Source organism: Ambystoma mexicanum, chromosome 9, assembly GCF_040938575.1.
Source record: "Ambystoma mexicanum isolate Mex_15411 chromosome 9, UKY_AmexF1_1, whole genome shotgun sequence".
NCBI lineage: Eukaryota > Metazoa > Chordata > Amphibia > Caudata > Ambystomatidae > Ambystoma > Ambystoma mexicanum.
The window spans coordinates 117,292,231-117,314,253 of record NC_090931.1 but is presented as its reverse complement, the minus strand read 5'-3'; positions in this window follow the sequence as shown (position 1 = coordinate 117,314,253).

Sequence of the window (22,023 nt, the reverse complement as noted above, 5' to 3'; positions counted from 1 at the left end):
CCTGCTTCTGGCACATAACTAACCAGTAACAAATTATGTTTATGTTGCTTCAATTGACGTCAATTCTTGGTTTGTAAAGTGTATAGTCACCTAAGTTGTATTATGTATATTTGTTGCATTTTATTTTAATTATCTTACATTTTACTTTTACCATCTGTGTTAATCATACGAAGGAATTGTAATGAATTGTCACTTTATTTATTGCTTGGATCTGGATAATCAGAATAATTTGAATATGTAATAATTTGTTGATTTGAAAGGTTGATGTTATTAATAAAAAAAAGAAGAACAAATATATCACAACTGTGCTTGCAGTATGGTGCAGCGACAACCTATTGACGCCTCGTTGTGAGATACACAATGGAAGAGCTACTGTGTACAGCCTACACATAAGACACACTAAGACCATGTTGAGGCTACAAGGCTACAAGGCCAATTTAAAGTGGTTTTAGTTTGTTTTCTGGCACAAGTTCTAAGTAAGAAAATGTCCCATTGCTCATTGACTCACTGAAGTACCCATTGCCATAATATATATCACGTTGTAGACCCTGAAGTCTTAACTGTTACTTCGTTGGTGTTCTGTCAAGCACCACGTGCAGCAACCTGTTTTAAAGCACGTTAGGTAGGGGTGAGGGAGAACTGTGGTGAATATTATGGGGAAGATAGTGGAAGATGAGTGTGCAGAAAACTAATAGCTGTAGGTTAACTAGCAACACACATTCCTGGATAGACAAACCAGAGCAAGAGCACAATGGAGTGTTCCAAAGAGGAAACAGTGCCAGGTGTACACAATCATAGCTGGCTATAAATACAGTCACTTATTATTAAACCTGTACTTTATGGATTTTAGTGCTTATGCTTCATAAATTGCTAATCGTTTGTATAAAAATGTGTTGAAGGCAGAGCACGTATAGGTCTATTATTCAGGCCTTACATCTAAGGAAACATATTGACACACGAGATTATGAATGCTGATTCCCAGGGCTACTCGGGCTAGTTTGGACGCCCTCAATAATGAGGCCTCCATGATGCTGCAGGTTCAGCATCCAAAGACAGGAACATCAAGGGTGTCCGGGGGATTTTCGGGGAATGTGATCATGTAAAGATATGGTTTGTTAGAGAGTATTTATTTATTTATTTATTGGATGTATTGACAGCACTCAAACCTGTAAGTATCAGGGTGCTGGTACAACTTAAGTAAAGGAAAAATAAAAAGTACAGAACAAAATATTTGAACAATGATCAGGCAAGGTAGCGAGATCAGTCCAGTCATATTTATCGAACAGCTCGGTTTTTAGTCTTTTTCTGAAAAATAAGTAGGAGGGTTCTTCTTGGATGCGGAGGGTGAAGGGCGTTCCAAAGAGTGTGAGCTATGACAGTGAAACAGGCTCCCCCGCTCTTTTTCTAGTGAATCTAGGAATGTCTAGAGTCAAGGTGGAAGAGGAGCGCCGGCAGCGAGGATTCAATCTTTTGAGGATGCGCTGGTTGAGGAAGACAGGGGAAACATTGTGGACGCATCCGTGTGTTATGGATAAAACCTTGAACTCGAGGCAGGCTTAGGTTGGCAGCAAATGGGCCACCCGTCTAGCTTGGGAGATGTGTTCTAAGTGCTTTGAGTCTAGATAGTTATCTTCCAGTCCCATCAATGGATAGGATAATCAATGGGCAGCTAGCGCAGGCCTTTCCGGCTGCTTGCTACGGAAATGCATACCTTAAGCCCGTGAATCAGTTTTGTTATGGGGTTTTCTATTAGACTAAGCTAATACATTTTAAACTTTCATTTAGAACTTTAGACTTAAGTAAACATGATACCAGTTCTCTAGCATTTACTGTAATAGTGATCTAGCTCAATGGGTCTCACTATGAGTCAGGCGGTAGCCGTACTGTTAAAAACAGCACGGCTGCCACCAGAACTAATTTTTTGTTCGGCGCCCGGCAATGGGGACTTACCGGGCACAGCGGTCCCAGCCCCAGCGGTCCCAGTAATTGCCCATTGCTGAAAATTATTTCTCCCCATTCCCATTCGAGTCCCATTGGACTCAAGGCGAATGGGGAGGACGGATGCACCGGCACCCGCTCGCAGACCTCATAGTTTGCCGGTCCGGTAACTTGTTACCCGACCAGCAAACTTGTAATGAGGCCCAATGTGTGTGTCATCCCAAAGTAGGGAAATATTTTTGGTGTGTTTGAAAAAGGGCTTTTTTGGACCATCTGCTCAGTTTGCGGATGAACGAAATTAAGTGAACAAACAGGATGCCTATATTTCTTTAGAGTCTTTTTTGAAGTAGGACAAGGACCTGAAGAATCTGTTCCTAGGAATGGGAGGGTGGATGAGGATTGGTCACAAGCATTTGGAATGTTAGTCTTGTCAGTGTTAAGGCAATGATTTGTATTAGACATTCACTCCTGCACTGCAATGAAGCAATATGTGTCTTTCTTGAACATTTGTAGCTGTAGGTAGATTGATGCTATTTGTGTATCAACCACATGACGTGGAAGACATCTGATTCCTAGGGAGTTTGTGTTGGATCTGAACTCATCCACCCTTACTGAGTGCACTCATTTAGAAAGAAGGACAGCCAGTCCCAATGCATCATATTCAAAAAGTGCAGTGGACTCTATCCAATATTAGACTGTGATTCGCCGTATCGGAGGCTGCAGATAGGTCTTATTTAAGCGTGTGGCTGATGGTCCCAGAGCACGTGGTTCCAAAGGATAACTCAGTCGTCTCTGGGGGCATTGGTTTCAATATTATGATTTAAATTGTTGGTATTCTGTTCCCTCAGTTTGGTTTCCTGGGCTACACCAGCCTCATCTGAATGTGTGCTCCATGTTGTAAGTAAATGAGTACCTCCTGTGTATCCTTTACACTCAAAGCAACAATTGAATGCATTGTGATTCACAGTAATGCAGTGGTATGCATTGCATAATTTGAGATAGTGTTTGCTAGGACTCAGGCCCAGGAATTATTTCTGAGCCCCGGCACTTATTTTCTCAGACTCAGTCTGAATATGATGTTGCATTTTGGGAACTTTATTATTAAATCTCATTCAGCAGTTGTCACACAACAAGCAACAACAGTGCACACTGGCCACATTGTCTTCACTCTGTGTTGGCGCATCGGTATGCATGCACTTGATGACCAACATAGACAGCAGAGTGGTAGTTATTAATTTCCATTGATAACAAGGAGTTGGAAAGTGACATTGCTGGTGCTTGCACTGGATACACCCACTTACTTCTCCTGTCCTCCTGAATAACATTGGAGTTCCTCCACTACTGCAATGTGCAGCAACCCTACATTAGTATGGGTTGGCAACTAGTGGACGGTCCCCAGCGAGGAGAACCTACACAGGGGAAAGGACAGGGAAAAAGCCATAAGAAGAGTGGCTTTCATGAATATCAACCTACACCCCAATGTTAAATGCAATGTTTGACAGACAAGTTTAACAGTTCAATAATCATTTTTCCCGCATTTGTCAATCAATTGCAAAAGCAGGTTTGCTCGTTTTTCTGTGGATAGATGGTCAACATGTTCCAATTAACACCTATACAATCTGAGCAAAATGTTAACAATGATGAGAAGCACTTAAACATTTATCTAAACTAGCGGGTCATGTTATTATGTTTGGCATCTGTAAATAGCACATCTGCCATGGCTAGTGCATCTATCACCCAAAATAGCCATGTGAGAATTGCAGCGTTAACCCTTAATATGCCGGCACTGTGGGGGAACAGTCATGGGTTTTGGCAGCAGTGGGCTGGATGTTGCCCTTGCAATGCGTCCCAGGTACGGTAGAACATATTTGGGCCCTGCACTCATTTTTGACAAATTAAGCACTGGGGGATATATATTACACCTTGTTAAATCTTTCAACTACTTTAGAAACAAGAGTTCTGTCATCGAATATATATACATCAAAAACGTGACCAAGCGGCCAGTCTGCCGCGAAACGCGTCGTTTTCGTGCACTTTTCTTTTGTCCATGACATTTATCTATTAAAGTACATTTTTTGATGCTTGGAGTTTCTTGTTTTTTTTAACTCTGGGTTCGGTGTGGAACAGCCTCGCTGGACTGCTTTCTGGAGTGCACTCCATCAACTTTATACCAAGGTATAAAGCAACCCTATATATATATATATATATATATATATATATATATATATATATATATATATATATATTACATGGCCACGGTAGTGGCCATGTAATTATGGTTAAGTTGCTGTTTCCATAGGAAGAGCACTTTTTGGGTGGCTTATAACTTCGCTCTCCCTGGACGGATCCTCACCAAACTTTGCAAAAAAAGTATTTGGGTCACTCTGAATTTCTTTGCAAAGTTTGGTGAGGATTCGTCCAGGGGGGGCAAAGTTATAGGGGGGTCCCAAAACTTTTTTTTCCCATAGACATAATGGGAAAAAACTTTGCTCACGCCTACAGCCCAAACCGCTGGACGGATTTACACCAAATTAGCGGCAGGAGCGGCGGCTTGGTCCCGAAAGCGTGCTTTGCTTTATTTGGTGTAAATCCGTCCAGTAGTTTTTAAAAAAATGACAAAAATGTAAGTGAAAAAAATTAGTGATATCTGTGTTCGCTTCTCTGACACACTTCGCTGTTCGCTTCGCGGACAGGACGGTGATTGGGCAAGCAGCTTGCGTGATGTCCACGGACATCTGACGTGCTCTCTCATTGGATGCGTGAAAGCGTGCAGTGCGTCTGGCTTCAGAGACGCCCGCCATCTTTGTTCCTCGCATGAGAGGCTTTGTATCTCGCCTGCACAGTAAGGCCCCCACCCCCGCTCATGCCCGTGTCTGTCTCCTGTTCCTCCCACCCCCCCGCTCATGTCCGTGTGTCTTTCTCCCTCCTGCCCACCACCCGCTCATGCCCGTGTGTCTTTCTCCCTCCCGCCCACCCCCGCTCATGCCCCGCTCGTGCCCCGCTCGTCTCTCCCAACCGCCCACCCCCGCTCTTGCCCTGTGTGTCTCTCCCACCCCCGTGTGTCTCTACCACCCGCTGCTCATGTCTGTGTGTTTCTCCCCACCCGCCGCCCGCTCATGTCCGTGTGTCTCTCCCCACCCGCCGCCCACCCCCCGCTCATGTCCGTATGTCTCTCACCACCTGCCGCCCACCCCCCGCTCATGTCCGTGTGTCTTTCTCCCTCCCGCCCTACCCCCGCTCATGCCCCGCTCGTGCCCCGCTCGTCTCTCCCAACCGCCCACCCCCCGCTCTTGCCCCGTGTGTCTCTCCCACCCCTGTGTGTCTCTACCGCCCGCTGCACATGTCTGTGTGTTTCTCCCCACCCGCCGCCCGCTCATGTCCGTGTGTCTCTCCCCACCCGCCGCCCACCCCCCGCTCATGTCCGTATGTCTCTCACCACCTGCCGCCCACCCCCCGCTCATGTCCGTGTGTCTCTCCCCACCCCCGCTCATGTCCGTGTGTCTCTCCCCACCCGCCACCCACTCCCCGCTCATGCCCCGTGTGTCTCTCCCCCTCCCGCCCACCCCCGCTCATGTCCGTGTGTCTCTCCCCACCCGCTGCCCACCCCCCACTCATGTACCGTGTCTCTCTAACTCCTCCCCACCCCCTCTCATGTCCCGTGTGTCTCTCCCCCTCCCGCCCACCCCCCACTCATGCCCCGTGTGTCTCTCTCCCTCCCCCCACCCATGCCCCGTGTGTCTCTCCTCCTCCCGCCCACCCCCCGCTCATGCCCCGTGTGTCTCTCCCCCTCCCGCCCACCTCCCGCTCATGCCCCGCATGTCTCTCCCCTTCCCCCACCCCCCGCTCATGCCTCGTGTGTCTGTCTCCCTCCCCCCACCCCCGCTCTTGCCCCGTGTCTCTTTCCCCCTCCCGCCCACCCCTGCTCTTGCCCCGTGTCTCTTTCCCCCTCCCGCCCACCCCCGCTCTTGCCCCGTGTCTCTTTCCCCCTCCCGCCCACCCCCGCTCTTGCCCCGTGTCTCTTTCCCCCTCCCGCCCACCCCCGATCTTGGCCCGTGTCTTTTTCCCCATCCCGCCCACCCCCGCTCTTGCCCCGTGTCTCTTTCCCCCTCCCGCCCACCCCGCTCTTGCCCCGTGTCTCTTTCCCCATCCCGCCCACCCCCGCTCTTGCCCCGTGTCTCTTTCCCCCTCCCGCCCACCCCCGCTCTTGCCCCGTGTCTCTATCCCCCTCCCGCCCACTCCCGCTCTTGCCCCGTGTCTCTTTCCCCCTCCCGCCCACCCCCGCTCTTGCCCTGTGTCTCTTTCCCCCTCCCACCCACCCCCGCTCTTGCCCCGTGTCTCTTTCCCCCTCCCGCTCACCCCCGCTCTTGCCCCGTGTCTCTTTCCCCCTCCCGCCCACCCCCGCTCTTGCCCCGTGTCTCTTTCCCCCTCCCACCCACCCCCGCTCTTGCCCCGTGTCTCTTTCCCCCTCCCGCCCACCCCCGCTCTTGCCCCGTGTCTTTCCCCCTCCCGCCCCCCCTCTTGCCCCCTGTCTTTCCCCCTCCCTCCCACCCCCACTCTTGTCCCGTGTCTTTCCCCCTGCCGCCCACCCCCGCTCTTGCCCCGTGTCTTTCCCCCTGCCGCCCACCCACACTCTTGCCCCGTGTCTTTCTCCCTCCCGCCCACCCCCACTCTTGCCCCGTGTCTTTATCCCTCCCGCCCACCCCCGCTCTTGCCCCGTGTCTTTCTCCCTCCCGCCCACCCCCGCTCTTGCCCCGTGTCTTTCACCCTCCCGCCCACCCCCGCTCTTACCCCGTGTCTTTCACCCTCCCGCCCACCCCCGCTCTTGCCCCGTGTCTTTCACCCTCCTCCCGCCCACCCCCGCTCTTGCCCCGTGTCTTTCAACTTCCTCCCGCCCACCCCCGCTCTTGCCCCGTGTCTTTCACCCTCCCGCCCACCCCCGCTCATGCCCCTTGTGTCTCTCCCCCTCCCGCCCACCCCCGATCATGCCCCGTGTGTCTCTCTCCCTCCCCCCCACCCCCCGCTCATGCCCTGTGTGTCTCTCTCCCCTTACCCCCACCCCCCGCTCATGCCCTGTGTGTCTCTCTCCCTCCCACCCCCCGCACATGCCCCATGTGTCTCTCTCCCTCCCCCCGACCCCCGCCCCCCGCTCATGCCCCGTGTATCTCTCTCCCTCCCCCCACCCCCGCTCATGCCCCGTGTCTCTCTCCCCTTCCCCCACCCCCCCTCATGCCCCATGTCTGTCTTCTGTTCCCCCCGCTCATGCCCCGTGTCTGTCTCCTGTTCTCTCCACACCCCGCTCATGCCCCGTGTCCTGTGCCCCCACCCCTCCCGCTCATGCCCCGTGTCTGTCTCCTGTTCCCCCCACCCGCTCATGCCCCGTGTCTGTCTCCTGTTCCCCCCACACGCTCATGCCCCGTGTCTCTCTCTTGTTGCCCCCCCGCTCATGCCCCGTGTTTGTCTCCTGTTCTCCCCACCCCCTGCTCATACCCCGTGTCTTTTTCCTGTTCCTCCAACCCCCCGCTCATGCCCCGTGTCTGTCTCCTGTTGCCCCCCACCGCCCCGCTCATGCCCCGTGTCTGTTCCCCCACCCCCCGCTCATGCCCCGTGTCTGTCTCCTGTTCCCCCACCCCTCGCTCATGCCCCGTGTCTGTCTCCTGTTGCCCCCCACCCCCGCTCATGTCCCGTGTCTCACCTGTTGCCCTCCACCCCCGCTCATGCCCCGTGTCTCTCCTGTTGACCCCCACCCCCCGCTCATGCCCCGTGTCTGTCTCCTGTTGCCCCCCACCCCCCGCTCATGCCCCGTGTCTGTCTCCTGTTGCCCCCCACCCCCCGCTCATGCCCCGTGTCTGTCTGCTGTTGCCCTCCACCCCCCGCTCATGCCCCGTGTCTGTCTCTGTTGTTCCCCCCACCCCCCGCTCATGCCCCGTGTCTGTCTCCTGTTCCCCCCACCCCCCGCTCATGCCCCGTGTCTCTCTCCTGTTGCCCCCCACCCCCCGCTCATGCCCCATGTCTGTCTCCTGTACCCCCCACCGCCCGCTCATGCCCCGTGTCTGTCTCCTGTTGCCCCCCACCCGCTCATGCCCAGTGTCTGTCTCCGGTTCCCCCCACCCGCTCATGTCCTGTGTCTCTATCCTGTTGCCCCCACCCCCCGCTCATGCCCCGTGTCTGTCTCCTGTTGCCCCCCACCCCCCTCTCATGCCCTGTGTCTGTCTCCTGTTCTCCCCACCCCCCGCTCATGCTCAGTGTCTGTCTCCTGTTCCCCCCACCCCCCGCTCATGCCCCGTGTCTCTCTCCTGTTGCCCCCCACCCCCTACTCATGCCCTGTGTCTGTCTCCTGTACCCCCCACCCCCCGCTCATGCTCGTGTCTGTCTCCTGTACCCCCCCACCCCCCGCTCATGCCCCGTGTCTGTCTCCTGTTCCCCCCACCCCCCGCTCATGCCCCGTGTCTCTCTCCTGTTGCCCCCCACCCACCGCTCATGCCCCATGTCTGTCTCCTGTACCCCCCACCGCCCGCTCATGCCCCGTGTCTGTCTCCTGTTGCCCCCCACCCGCTCATGCCCAGTGTCTGTCTCCGGTTCCCCCCACCCGCTCATGTCCTGTGTCTCTATCCTGTTGCCCCCCACCCCCCGCTCATGCCCCGTGTCTGTCTCCTGTTGCCCCCCCTGCTCATGCCCCGTGTCTGTCTCCTGTTCCCCCCACCCGCTCATGTCCCGTGTCTCTCTCCTGTTGCCCCCCACCCCCCGCTCATGCCCCGTGTCTGTCTCCTGTACCCCCCCACCCCCCCGCTCATGCCCTGTGTCTCTCTCCTGTTGCCCCCCACCCCCTGCTCATGCCCCGTGTCTGTCTCCTGTACCCCCCCACCCCCCGCTCATGCCCCATGTCTCTCTCCTGTTGCCCTCCACTACCCTGCTCATGCCCCGTGTCTATCTTCTGTACCCCCCACCCCCCGCTCATGCCCTGTGTCTGTCTCCTGTTCCCCCCACCCCCCGCTCATGCCCCATGTCTGTCTCCTCTTGCTCCCACCCATGCCCTGTGTCTGTCTCCTGTACCCCCCCACTCCGCGCTCATGCCCGTGTCTCTCTCCTGTTGCCCCCCACACCCCCGCTCATGCCCCATGTCTGTCTCCTGTTGCCCCCCACCCCCTCGCTCATGCCCCGTGTCTGTCTCCTGTTCCTCCCACCCCCGCTCATGCCCTGTGTCTGTCTCCTGTTGCCCCCCACCCCCCGCTCATGCCCCGTGTCTGTCTCCTGTTCTCCCCACCCCCCGCTCATGCTCCGTATTCTCCTGTTGCCCCCCACCCCCTGCTCATGCCCCGTGTCTGTCTCCTGTTGCCCCCCACTCCCTGCTCATGCCCCGTTTCTGTCTCTGTTGTTCCCCCACCCCCGCTCATGCCCCGTGTCTGTCTCCTGTTCCCCCCACCCCCCGCTCATGCCCCGTGTCTCTCTCCTGTTGCCCCCCACCCCCCGCTCATGCCCCGTGTCTGTCTCCTGTACCCCCCACCCCCCGCTCATGCCCCGTGTCTGTCTCCTGTTCCTCCCACCCCCGCTCATGCCCTGTGTCTGTCTCCTGTTGCCCCCCACCCCCCGCTCATGCCCCGTGTCTGTCTCCTGTTCTCCCCACCCCCCGCTCATGCTCCGTATTCTCCTGTTGCCCCCCACCCCCTGCTCATGCCCCGTGTCTGTCTCCTGTTGCCCCCCACTCCCTGCTCATGCCCCGTTTCTGTCTCTGTTGTTCCCCCACCCCCGCTCATGCCCCGTGTCTGTCTCCTGTTCCCCCCACCCCCCGCTCATGCCCCGTGTCTCTCTCCTGTTGCCCCCCACCCCCCGCTCATGCCCCGTGTCTGTCTCCTGTACCCCCCACCCCCGCTCATGCCCCGTGTCTGTCTCCTGTACCCCCCACCCCCCGCTCATGCCCCGTGTCTGTCTCCTGTTGCCCCCCCACTCATGCCCCGTGTCTGTCTCCTGTTCCCCCCACCCACTCATGTCCCGTATCTCTCTCCTGTTGCCCCCCAAACCCCGCTCATGCCCGTGTCTGTCTCCTGTACCCCCACCCCACGCTCATGCCCCGTGTCTCTTTCCTGTTGCCCCCGACTCCCTCGCTCATGCCCCGTGTGTGTCTTCTGTTCCCCCCACCCCCCGCTCATGCCCCGTGTCTGTCTCCTGTTCTCCCCACCCCCCGCTCATGCCCCGTGTCTGTCTCCTGTTGCCCCCACCCATGCCCCGTGTCTGTCTCCTGCATTCCCCCACTCCACGCCGATGCCCCGTGTCTCTCTCCTGTTGCCCCCCACACCCCCCGCTCATGCCCCGTGTCTGTCTCCTGTTGCCCCCCACCTCCCGCTCATTCCCCGTGTCTGTCTCCTGTTCTCCCCACTCCCGCTCATGCCCCTTATCTGTCTCCTGTTCCCCCATCCCCCGCTCATGCCCCGTGTCTGTCTCTGTTCTCCCCAACCCCCCCGCTCATGCCCCGTGTCTGTCTCCTGTTCTCCCCACCCCCGCTCATGCCCCGTGTCTCTCTCCTGTTGACCCCACCCCCTGCTCATGCCCCGTGTCTGTCTCCTGTTGCCCCCCACCCCCCGCTCATGCTCCATGTCTCCCTCGTGTTCCTCCCACCCCCCGCTCATGCCCCGTGTTTCCCTCGTGTTACCCCCCGCTCATGCTCCGTGTCTCCCTCGTGTTCCCCCCACCCCCCGCTCATGCCCCTTGTCTCTCTCCTTTCCTCCCCACCCCCGCTCATGTCCCGTATCTGCCCTGTACCCCCCCGCTCATGCCCTGTGTCTCCCTCGTGTTCCTCCCCACCCCCTGCTCATACCCCGTGTCTCCCTCATGTTCCTCCCCACCCGCTGCTCATGCCCCGTGTCTCTCGTGTTCCCCCCACCACCGCTCATGCCCTGTGTTTCCTTCCTTTTCCCCCCCACCCCCTGCTCATGCCCCGTTTGTACCCAGTTCCCTCGCACCCCCCGCTCATGCCCATGTGTCTCCCCTGTGCCCCCCCAACCCCGCTCATGCGCCGTTGTGTTCTTTATACACCCCGCCTTCCCTTTCCATGGTGGCCATCTTGGTAAAAGATTTTCCTTCCTACACCGAGACGCCACAGGCGTCCCGGCGTAGGAAGGAAAATCTTTTTGTTTTTTTTACCACCCGGCATTCCCACTTTGAGGACATAAGATGTTAGTGGTCTTCATCTATTGAAAAGGATGTTATGGTCACGTTGTACTAATAAAAACCTTTAAAATTTAGTAAAAAAAAAAATGTTACAGGGACGTTATGGTTAAGTTGCACTAATAAAAACCTATGAAATTCAATGAAAAAACTTTGTTAAAGGGACATTATGGTTAAGTTGCGCTACTAAAAACCTATGAAATTCAGAGAAAAAACTTTGTTAAAGGGACGTTATGGTAAAGTTGCGCTACTAAAAACCTATGAAATTCAGTGAAAAAACTTTGTCAAAGGAACGTTATGGTTCCAAGTAAAACCGAAAAACCCTTGAAATTCGCCAGTTATGGTAAACTAAGCAACCATAACTCACGCCACCACCGTGCACTGCTAAGACTAACACCCAGGACATCAAAGATGACATCACAAATGTCATTGATTACATCACTGATGACATCACATGTCTGGCTCACTCTTTTTTCTTTTGCTGACATATCTAGGCCACATGGTTTTCTTCAGTAACAGTCAGAAACTAAACATTTTATTTTATTTGTAGACGTATCCTTCAAGTAGGTTCTTACAGTAATTCTGTTAGAGTCCAGTCACATCATATGAAACATATACATATGGGAAGTCACAAGCTTGAAAGACAGCAATCCTTTTTGTGCATAAAGATAATCAATAGACTTATGAGCACTTTCTGATAGTTCTGTTGTTTTTTTTTATGGCTGTACTTTCCCTGTGGGTCCAATCACATCAAGTGATAGATATACATAGGGTGAATAGCAGCTTTGAAACAGAGCAATCATTTATTTGCATGAAAATAATCAGTTAAGTTATGAATTGTTTCTGCTACTACTTGTGCTTTTTTGCTAACTTCACTTTCCCTGTATATACCCATATTGGTATGTGTTCTTGTGTCTTTGTGTTTTGTCTATAGTAATGTTTTATTAGCTACGTATTACATATTTCACAGTACACAAAAATCTATTAAGAAAACAATTATCATTTCATTATTCAACATATTAACATTACGAATATTATACCTTCATCTTGTACACCGCACACCATGTTATGTTTCTGTATCAGTAGCTTATTATACTAGATAGAACCCCATAATAGAATGCTATTTATATCAATGCATCGTTCAATGCACTAATTAGGGTATGATATTTAGTGCAATGATCCTTGACACTTGTTTCGCAACATTATAATAAGAATCCCTTGTACACATATTTCATGAAAAGTACATACACATGTGATGTCATCAGTGATGTCATCAATGACATTTGTGATGTCATCTTTGATGTCCTGGGTGTTAGTCTTAGCAGTGCACGGTGGTGGCGCGAGTTATGATTGCTTAGCTTACCATAACTGGCGAATTTCAAGGGTTTTTCGGTTTTACTTGGAACCATAACGTTCCTTTGACAAAGTTTTTTCACTGAATTTCTTAGGTTTTTAGTAGCGCAACTTTACCATAACGTCACTTTAACAAAGTTTTTTCACTGAATTTCATAGGTTTTTAGTAGCGCAACTTAACCATAACGTCCCTTTAACAAAGTGTTTTCATTGAATATATATATATATATATATATATCATTTTTTTATTATTATTATTTTTTTTTTTTTTTTTTTACTGAACGTAGGTTGTGGTGGGTCACCTAGAAGGCATCAATTAACTCCTTTGAGGGCAGTCTATGTGGCATTCTGTGCAAGCACTGCTTACTGTATTGTAAAATGATTTGTATAGGCTTTGATGCATATTGTTTTATCAGGCATGTGTATTCATGTTTAATGTTAAACATGCATTTGAAATAAATGTATACTGGACTGTGTGTGTGTGTGTGCGGTAGGACATGCACGAAGGAGCATGATGATAGAGAACAGCAGGCAGGTTTATCTAATGTGAACAGACATTACTTGCAGCACTTTGGTAAAATAGCATGCAAGATAAACCCCCATGCCTGCCTGTTGCTCTATCTCGCAGTGTTTCCAATTAGATGGCAACGGGTGATTCCCTATGTCAAGAACATAGCTTTTCAGTATCCCCGCTTCAGGAGCATGCGCGTGCAGAAATGACAACATCCAATCACTGGCTAATAGGAGGCAGATATTATCATCATAATAACTTCTTTTTTATCTGGATTCCTCGCCACGCGCCATTGCTCATCTTTAGATCCAACCTGGAACCTATTCAGAATGTTGTGTTCGTGTCCTGTAGTGCTTAACACTTTTAAAGCATGCTGCCCTGCGACATCCCACATCTATTCCTCTAGTTCTTTTCATAAAAGCGGCTTTATCATTCCGGATTAGTCGATTTTACGGACACCTTTCTATAAACTCTCTCTTCACCAGTTTGTATTATTATATATATATATATATATTTTTATTATTGATATGGTTGAAAAGTACAACCTTCCAATATAAAAAAAAAGCAGAAAAAAGAAAAGGTCAACACAAGTTCAGATAAACCAAAACAATTCAGATACAATATGTTAAATACAGGTGAAAGTAAACCCAAAATCTGTTCAAAAGTAAAAAGATGCAATCATTCATCCTTCTTTCCTTTGTATCATTGTAACAAAAAACAGTGGAGACGAAAACAAATGAAACACATCCCTTTCAGTCATCATAAAATCAGCTGCTAAAACATGTGAGGGAAGGACCCATTAAAAGGACGTTCAGCTTCTGGCACCTGCCTTCCTACACAACTCCCTGGAGACTAGTTAAATGACATGCTTGCACCTCACACATTGGTAATTCCAGTACTTTAAGTGACTATGCATTATTCTTTCAGAAGAACACGTGTCTGGATTCTGGTAATACATATAAGGGGAAGAGTGCAGCGTATGTTTAACATATACAAGTATCTAAATGTGTGCTATCCCGCAATTACACTTTTGAAGAAGTCCTAGGTTTATCGAGAAAGCACATCTTCTATTCATTTTCATTAGTTTTCCCAGCAACTAAACTAAGCTAGTCACAAACAACAGTGAGGTGAAGCCTCCACAATGCTTTCTTAGCTCCAGGGGTCAGGTCCTAAAAATGAAAGTGGGGGGACTCATCAACAAACGCAATGGGATGTGACGGCACCAGAAATTACCATATGAAGGTGAAATATGCAGGTTTCATTAAATTGGCTTTGCATAACCATCCAAATTGCATAGGACGAATGGCATTTTCCTTTAATAAATACAACACACACACAAAACCCAAGAGAGGATATTTTCTTCGAATAGTGCTTTTGAAAGCGTTAAAAGGTGTGCATGTTTTAAACTCCAAGAATACAAATGTTTTCCCTGGATCTTGCAGTACCGAAATGGGGCATTTCACCTATAGTTGTTTGTTATTTTTCATCAGGTTATGGAGTGCAGTGGTGAAGTGTCTGGCCTGCAAACTTGACGAACTGCTGTTCCATCCCCGAGGTCAGCTTTATTTCATAGATTCAAAGAGGACATTCAATGTTTCTCATTTTAGCTTCGGGGGGAAGGAGTCCACCCACTGATAAAAGTGTGTGGACTCGGTCCACCCGCGTATACCCTTGACTTGAGCCCTGCTTAGCTCTCCTTTTGGTAGCTCGGATGAGCGTGATGGCTAGAAACAGAGGCCTACAAGGCAACCTTGTAAACCTCTGTAGCTCAATAAAACTCATTGCCCATCCACCTCCTTCCTCTATTAGCTACCAGTCACCAAACATTTAACATCCAAGTGTTTCTGCATTTCTGACACCTCAACTGCCTCGCCTCTCTATCCAGAACTCCCCTATCCTTCGAATAACTTTCCCTTTACCCCTAGAGTCAAATAATAATGCTCCAGAACTGAACTTTCCCCATCAACATATTCCAGTGCTGGAACCACTTCCTTTTGAATATAGGTTATGTTCCTGTCTATCTTACCTTCCAAACATATTTAAAGTCCATGTTCGTCCAATAGTCACTATCTGGAGTTAATACAAACACATTTAAGGGAAGTTAGATATGTTATTTATTTATTTATGTGTATGCTTATGTAGCGCCAGCAGCACACAGGCATCAGGGCGCTTAAACATAAAACATGCAACAAGAATGGGACGCAACATCAGGGATAACAGGTTAGAGCAACACTCATAGGCACATTCATTTGTAAAATGAGTTTTAAGGTGCTTCCCAAAGGTTCTATTGTTCAGTTCCAAGCGCAAATGATCCGGCAGCCTATTCCAATACTGAGCTGTTCGCACCGGGAAAGCTCTGCCTGCACCCTGTACTCGCTTAAAAGAGGGTTCTTGAATCCTTGCCTGAGCCTCTGACCTCAGTGTCCGACTAGGGGTCGAGTTCTTTTTTAAGATAAGCCGGGGCAGTGTCATACAGGCATCTATGCACCAGCATCAGTGATTTGAAGAGAATCCTCTCTTCTATCCTGAGCCAGTGCAAAGCTCTCCTACCATCAGATACGTGATCTCTCTTGTTCATTCCTTTGATGACACGTACTGTGTTATTTTGCATGATCTGACATCTCTGTAAACCCTTCTTAGAAGCCCCGATAAGCAATTAATTGCCATATTGTAGGCATGATAGGATGATTGCCCTTGCGATGGGAGCAGAATTGTTCTCACTTAGGAGTGGGCAAATGGTGTTCAACAGACAAAGGTAATACAAATAGTTTTTATGCAAGTAATTCACCTTGGCCTCATCCCGCAGGGACACCTCCATCATCATCCCTAGGGTTTTAACTTGTGCTATGACTTTAATACATGAGTCTTTGATATTGAAGTACTCATAATCACCTCCTAAATTTGCCTGTGCTAGTCGCAATCCGAAAATCATCATTTCTGTCTTTTTACTGCACAGGCACATCCAATTGCCCTCCATACATTGCTCTATGATGCCATATACCACAGAGATCTTGGAATTGTTAAGTAAATGGTTTCTCTCCAGCTCCAGCATTAGCTGGGTATCGTCGCCGTAATTGGTGAAAAATATGCAGATGCTTTCTTATAACTCACACAAAAATGTCATATAAAGATTAAAAAGTAGACGGGACAGACTAGCTACGTGCGGAACCCCATAATGTATTTGAGCCACCTTCGAGAACCTATCTCCCCAGTGCACTTTTGCTTTACGGTCTGCCAAAAATGATGTCAGCCAAGCCAGTGCTGCGGGCGAGCACCCAGCCCTTTTCTCAAGGACCTGCTGTAATAAGTGGTGGTCGACCAGATCAAAGGCTGCACTTAAATTTAATGACATTAAAAGCCCTGTCTTACACTTGTCAAGGATAGCTACCATACAATTCGGAAGATCTAGCATAGCAGTTTGCATGGAAACCCGACTGCTGCTTGTGGAGAACGCCATTTGCTTCAACATGTGCTTGAAGTTGTGTGGTTGCTATTTTGTCCATGACTTTCAGACGGAAATTAGAATTAGTGATTGGACGCAGATTACCCGGGTCCTTAAGATCAAGGCCCGGCTTCTTGACCAAGGGCGTGATGTTAACTTCTTTAATGCATTGAGGTACTTTGCCAATGCATATTATCCAAAGGGACACAAAAACATACACTTTTTTTTTATATATGTGAAAGTACTAGCAAGAAAGTAAAACGAGGAAATAACTACATTTTCCTTTCATCTGTATTATGTCCATTTGTAAATGCTCAGTTTCTGGTCTCCATGGAAACAAAAAGGTGGTTACATTACAGGTGCACATATGCAACTATTTTTTTATAACACAAATCGGTTAATGTGTCCACTCAAGCCAGGCAATTATCTTTTTTCGTTCTTTTATTGCGTATGAAAAACCTTCAGATGAGAACCGTTGAAATATGAAAAACCTTCAGATGAGAACCGTTGAAGATGTACATTAACACATACACCTGTGTCTGTCCCTAGTGAAATATGAATATCACAATTGATGTGATCATCATGAAGAATGTCCCAGAATAAGGTAAAGGACAGAAACGTGCTGATATGTGATTTTCTTTGACGAAAGAGCAAAAACAAAGGAGGGGGGAGGGGGTTCTGGGAGTTTCTCTACTACCGGCACATATCCCGAGTTAGAGACTCAACCAGAATCATTAGCTCACCGTCCTTTCACAGAAGAGACATTTCCACTCTGTATCAGTCTTTCACCAAAATGCCTGCCAATTCTCTTCTGAACAAGAGTACCAACAGCAACCCCAGACACGTGTGATTTTCTTTGGCTACAGAGCAAACCAGTGATTTACACTGGTAGACTGCAGAGAGAGCACAGTACGATCTGCATGAATGTGGCTGATTTACTAGGCTAAAGAAGTAGCTTAAGTAAGACTAAGGGCCTGAATCATGGGAAATTGTGCATTGATCCTGCAAAGCCTTCACGCTCAAAATGACTTTGTGTGTGCCTGCACGCATACCATTTTCTGCACGCTCTGCCTATTCATGCAATTGTTCCCGTAGGGTAACCCTATGCAGAAGTTGCGACCGGAACGCCCATAACTCGTCCCCACGCATAGCAATTCCAGCCAAATATACAGACCTTTCCGCACTCGACTGCAAAGTAATGCGCCCTGGCAATACTGCATGCAAATCCCTACAACCAAGGTAGCACATTGGCTACACTGCATAGGGTCCCCCGTAACTATTCCAAGCACCCCTCAACATGCGTACCAGGTATTAAAAAGGTAGTAATTTCCCAGCAAATATGCGTGCAAAGCCCATAAACTGTGTCTGCACCCCACTACACTGTTTAGGTGCACCCCTACCTTTGATCAGAACCCAGACTGCATACACCCAACCCTAAATCCAAGTTCCGATCTTACCTTTGTACTTTGATTCCTGTGCACATGGGTCTTTATGCCTGCCTTTGGGTGGTGAATGGCTCGCAAGCCTTGCGCGTTCACATCCATGAATACGCTTAGTTCAGCGCAGTTGTTGGCATGCAAATGACTCGTGCGGGCTGTCCCTCGACATGCCCACAATTTGACTTGTTCTTCCTCATTTTGCATGTTCCGCCCTCTACTAGTAGAGGAAATACAAAACACCCACATTCATTTTTAGAAATAACTACTGGAAATAGCATCATTTCTGGAAGTGGATGCTAAGCAGCAACCATACCATTGTTGGCATAGACCAAAATACCTGAAATGTGGCTTGGTGGTCAAAGCTGCAAGAGTCAATGCTACAAGCATTGACCAATGAGGTGCACTCTAATGAACTGTGTCAAGGCCAAAGTCGCAAATTCACGTATCAATGAAAAAGCCAACATCTCATCTGAAATGTGGGATAAGGAGGTGACCGTGGTAGCTGTTAGCCAGCACACTGAGAGAATACAAACAAACATTGACAACGCCAACAGTTTGGGCTTTTGTATAGGTATGCGATAGGCATTTGCAAGACACTGATATAAATATACTACCTGGCCATAATATATAATTAGCTGGAAAATGGAAACTGTTGTCTTTGCCATTGCTTGTTTCAGTTGGACATCAGTGCAAGGGACAGATATAAATGAAGTGGCTAAAGGTATACTTGGTTAAGACTTTTTTTTTGTGCCAGTATCCATTTACAGCTGCAAGTGAGCTGTTGAGAAACAGATGAATATTTCATACATAAATACAGCCCCTCCCCCGGCCCAATACTACCCAGGTGAGAAACGTTACTCACTAAGGCAACCATATTGCCCATATCCTGAACAAGTGCAAAAGGATGTGAACACACTGTAAGCTGATGATGGCGAGAATAAACATGCTGACAATGAAGTCACATATATGCATCGATTAGACATGAAACACATGTGCACTCAACACGAACAAAACACACTAGGCCAAATATGTATTTATAAATGAAGAATATTAACAATTGCAACCATAAAGACATGAAGAATACTAACATAAGCAATGTACAAGTAGACTGCAACACGAACAGCATGTGAGCATAGCCCACTAATATAGAAATGTGATAGTAATGGACAGCCATATTTTCCAAAATGAAAGCTGCAAGAAGCCTTTTTAATTCATAAAAGCCCTAAGACTTTAGAGAGTGCAGATTGCGGAAATTACAGAAATAACACATCTGTGCAGAGCTCAGACAGTAACTCTGAGCCTAAGCCACAGTCATGGATAACATAGGGAGAATCTGCATGGTGCAGAGAAGGCACCAGCTAAGGAATCCCAGGACGCAAGAAGTGTACTCACAAATTATGTAAAGTCTGGAAGAGCACAACCAGCCATTGTAAGTCAAGGGCAGGATAACTGTAATCAGAAACCTAATGAAGAACAGGCTTAAGAGCGCTCTAAGTGGTGAAGGAAACCGCAACACGTATACCAATATTAGCAAAAATATTCATAAATGCCGGGTGAAATAATTTGCTTTACTCCTCCCACATATTCCTAGACACAAAGCTCTTTACAAGGTTAACTACAAAGCTTATGAATTGAGTTCAAGGCCTAGGAGGGATGGTATTTTTCTTGAATTGAAGCGAACAGCCCGTGGACCTCTCTTCCCATACTCCCAATTTGGCTCAAGTTTTGATGACCTGTCAGTTGCTCAAGTTTGGCCAGCAAGATGCCAACCACTGAAAACCCCTAATACCAGGCTACCCATTATATATTATGCCAACCAGTTAATAGTTGTTTTTTAAAAAATACGATGTTTTGTATAAATAACTTTGAGAGTCATGCAATCTGATGCATTTATGCTGCCCCAGCTCTCTTTTGGATGCTAATAAAGCTGGGTTTTGTCTTTCATTGTGTCTATTTCTGTTATTGAGTGCCTCTCACTTCTGCTTAAACTGAGGGTTTCCAGGCAATCTTAACAACGCCATTGCCTCTGTGTGGACTGCTTAGAGAAAACACTGCCAGGCTAAAACTTGATTTACTACTTCATAGAGGGAGATCAAAGAGATCCCAGGGGGATGTGCTTTGGGCTGGGAGGGGAGGGGCACGGAGTGGGTGGGAATGTGCAAAAGTAGTAGCATGGCCCTGGGCAGTTAATATGTGGGTAAATAACCAAACAGCAGCCACAGGCTGTGTGCCCCTCCTCACACACCATATACCTCCTACCTGTACTTCAATGCAACAGTTTTGGTGTATAGGTGGCACGTAAGGGCCACCTAACAGCCCAAAGTAATGATACGGAATTATCACAAGGGCAGGGTACACTCCCTTGTGGTGCAACATCAGAGGGATGCTGCTGCCACAGGAAGAGGCACCAAGGAGCCACAGACCATGCAGCCACAGTGGAACATGCGAGAAAGGTGAGCAGCATCCTCAACATGGCTGGCGGTGAAGGGATCAGTGCAGCATAGGTTGGGGCTGGCAGCAGGCTGCGGTTGGTGAGTACATGCGATCCAGTAGGACTACCAAATGTTACTGTGTAAGCATGAGCATGTTCATGGTGGTGACGCTTTTTGGGCAATACAGGGAGATCTGCCAATCGGTGTTTGACCAGGAGGATGGGCTGGCACAGGGAATTGGCATACTCCTCACCCAAGTCTCCTGTGCCCCTGAAATGGCGCTACCCTTCACACCTGATGCTCCATTTGCCTTTGCAGGCCACTGTATAACAGAAAGTTGTGAATGTCATAGTTTGAATCCAGTGGGGTCTGCTTATAGTCTGAAAGTGAGCTGGGTGAAAGTGAGGCCCTTAAATACAGTGGGTGCACTTGAGCCATCATTTTGTGTGGATGCATTTCCAGCCACATTTTGAGTGGAGGTAACTGCACTGTGTTTTTGGAGGAATTACCATCAGTTTGTGGATCTATTTTAGTACCAGTAATTGCAACACGGTAGAATTACAATGTGTTCATTCTTTTGTTGTTACTTCCTCAACAGGAATGAACTCTGATGTTTGAGTTATTTCCTCCAACAGCATTTCCACCAGTGGAATATGCAACTATGTTTGGAGCTGCTAATTTGGCAGAGCGGTAAAAGTGGCAGTAATTCCATTGCAGCACTTGTTCCCCTTACCACCTAACTTGTAAAGAGGTTCAACGTCCCTTCAATCCATCATAGCTTACATAGTCTCAATGATACATTACATAATGTCAGGCTGTCTCTTCTGGCTGCAGAGACAACATTTGCAGATGTGTTGCCTTTTCGGTTTGTTTCTTGGGAAATGAAAGCATATTTGTCGTTAATGTGTTGGGTAAGTGACAGATTGTCTGTAACTGAACCATTGTTTTGGTTCTAGGCATTTTATTAAAAGCTTCTATCTATGTACAAATAAACACATTTCCAGGATTGCGAAGAAAGCACCTGCATTGTTTACATTCTATGACATTGATTCCTCCCCGCAAGTTAATGGAGACCACTGACAGATGAACATGGCATTGCTTTTCTATGCACTCAGCTCTGCGGATATTAGAGGGTGCTGGTGTGTGGCCATTTCTTTTGTTGATGGTTGCAGATAGTTTTGGGAAAGTGACTGCTGAATGGACATGCTTCAAAGGTTTAGACCTACAACGAATGATCACTTTTGACCATATGCACACTGGGATGACTCTCACAATAGAAGGTACGTGTTATGTTACTTTCTATTTGTAAAGCACTTAACTGCCACTGGTGTTGCTTCTCAGCACTTCATTTGCAATACTGGGACATCTGAGCAGGACTGCTGTACTTTCTGATGCCAGACTCACATGAGATTCATGAAACTGTGCTCAGCGAGATGAGGCTTTCATCTAATGAATCTTTACACTGAGGTGCGAGAGTTGCACTCAGTGAGTGAGACTGTGCCCTAAAAGTCTCACATTCAATGAGTGAGAATGTGCTTTGAGCTGTGCCACTAGCCTTCTAATGAGTGAGAATGTGCATGTGGGGTGTGAGGCTCGACGTAGTCATAGATTGTGCTGGGCATTTTGAATGAGGTTCTCCTCTGAGATTTGAGATTCACACCAGGAAAGTGGTAACGTGCAGAAGGTTGAGGTTCTCGCACCCTGTTCTTCCAGCTCTGTTTCAAATCTAATGAGTCAGATTCATCTTGA